Consider the following 2100-nt stretch of genomic DNA (forward strand, 5'->3'; position numbering starts at 1 on the left):
CTCTCTCTCTCTCTCTCTCTCTCACACACACACACACACATTGCCTACAGATCAGACAGAATGTAGCTCTTTCTGACTTCTTCAACACCCCACCAGGATGTCACCATGCTCTTCATCATAATGATACCAGAACAATCCTCTGAAACTATAATCAAGCACCCAATTAAATATTTTCTTTCATAAGAGTTGCCTTGGCCATAGTGTTTCTTCATAGCACTAGAACAAGGACTAAGACACAATGGCCTTATTAAAATCATAGAGAAAGAAAACATTTAGGACGCCCACTCATTATGAAGGCAAATCCTTATGTTCTATGACATTGCCATTGACAATATGTTATTAAATAATAATAAAGTTGGACTAAGTCTCCCATCAATAGTTGGCTTTTAAAGATAATATTTTGTAATAAAAAGAACTTCCATAAGATGACAATAACTCCTTTATTGAAAGACTTCACACTGTGAATTTAATGATATGCAAACAGATTAAACCAGCTGAGAACTTCCTCCCACTGATGGATGATAGAAGGGCCTTCATTATTAAACAGCTCTTCAGTGTACACACTTTAATTTTGAAAGATTCTCTCCTCTATATGATATTAATTTAATACTGATAAGTAATGATATGGTCATCTGAGTTAATGAATCAGTGTCTGATTTAATTTTTAAAAACGTTAAAGCTTATAAAGCATATATTCTATATTCTTTCCGAGAATCGTGAGTCTTATTTTCAGAGATTCACTAACTATAGCAGTAGATAAGCTTCAGTCTACTTTTTTTTTTTTTTTTGGCTAATTCTAATCATTAAAGGTTCTAGAGGGATAGGTTTCAGTAAGTGAATTAACTCACTGATTTTTTTTTTTAATTATTGGAGCTGTAGCACATAGGTAACATTGGACTGGTAAAATAACACAAGTTGATGGGAAAAACAAGCTAATTAATGATAGCTGCATTTCTCCAAATAATTACCCAGAAAATTAGTGATAACTATTGACTTATTACTTCAAATCCTGACCATAATTATACACATTTAGTGTTGTTTCCACATACTCTATTTTTAAAAGTATGCTTTAAAAAACAAGCAGCCAAATGAAATTTTACCTCAGATTTTCTGACTTATGAATCTGGAACGAACCTCTAAGCAGTGACCTTTCATGTCCTAAGCATCAGTTCTAGCCTACAAGGTTCTGCCTTGAGTTCCTGCCCTGACTTCCTTTGATGATGGACTGTGAAATGGAATTGAAAGTTAAAATAAACCCATTCTTCCCCAAGTTGCTTTTTTCATGATATTTTTTCTCAGCAGTACAAAGCCTTCTAAGTTGGTACCAATTATGGGATATTGCTGAGACAGATGCAACCACATTGTTTGGGGGGAAATTGTGGAGTTGTTTGAAACTTTTACTGAAAAAGCTATTGAGTAATCAGAGCTTGATGGGCTTTGCAGTGGGAGCTGCAAGGACAGGGATGCTGAAAAAGATGCAGATGATGGAGGTCTGCCTTACAAAGGTTCAGAGGGAAGCGGAGACTACCAGAGTCATTTATGTGAAATATTAGTTCAGAATCTGCAGTAGTGGTCAGTTAGAGCTCATGTTTTAGTAGTAATTAACAGGACACCAGAAACTAAGGTGAGACCTTTGCTTTGCAAGGACAATAGATGCTGGTCAGCTGGAGCTGAGAAATCAGTGATTAAGAAGACACCAGAATGGCTGTGGTGTAGTCTTCTGGGAAATGTTTCTTTAGCATAAGCACACAGAAGCTGCAGTACAGAGAGGCTCAAGGTCAAACCTGTTAATGTGCAAGAGTTTCCCAGGTAGTACTGGTTTTGAAAATACGAAGAGGTTGTTAAGAGAACTTAAGGCTTGGTACCATGTATCAGAGTCAAGGTCTCTGCAGAGAGGTCAAGAGGGTATTGATAAAGACACAGCCCAGTTGCAGTAAGAGACATTTTGGAGATTCCAGCAGCATGGAATGATAGCCAAGGACAGCATGCTGTACACTGAAGGCTGCCTGAGCCTGTTAGACAACCTGCAGGTACTGGGATACTGGGGAAATGGATCCCTTTGGAATCTAGAGCAGCCTGAGTAAGTTTCACACTTCAAGA

The sequence above is a fragment of the Mus caroli genome, chromosome 13 (genome assembly GCF_900094665.2).
Source record: "Mus caroli chromosome 13, CAROLI_EIJ_v1.1, whole genome shotgun sequence".
In the NCBI taxonomy this organism is placed as follows: Eukaryota; Metazoa; Chordata; class Mammalia; order Rodentia; family Muridae; genus Mus; species Mus caroli.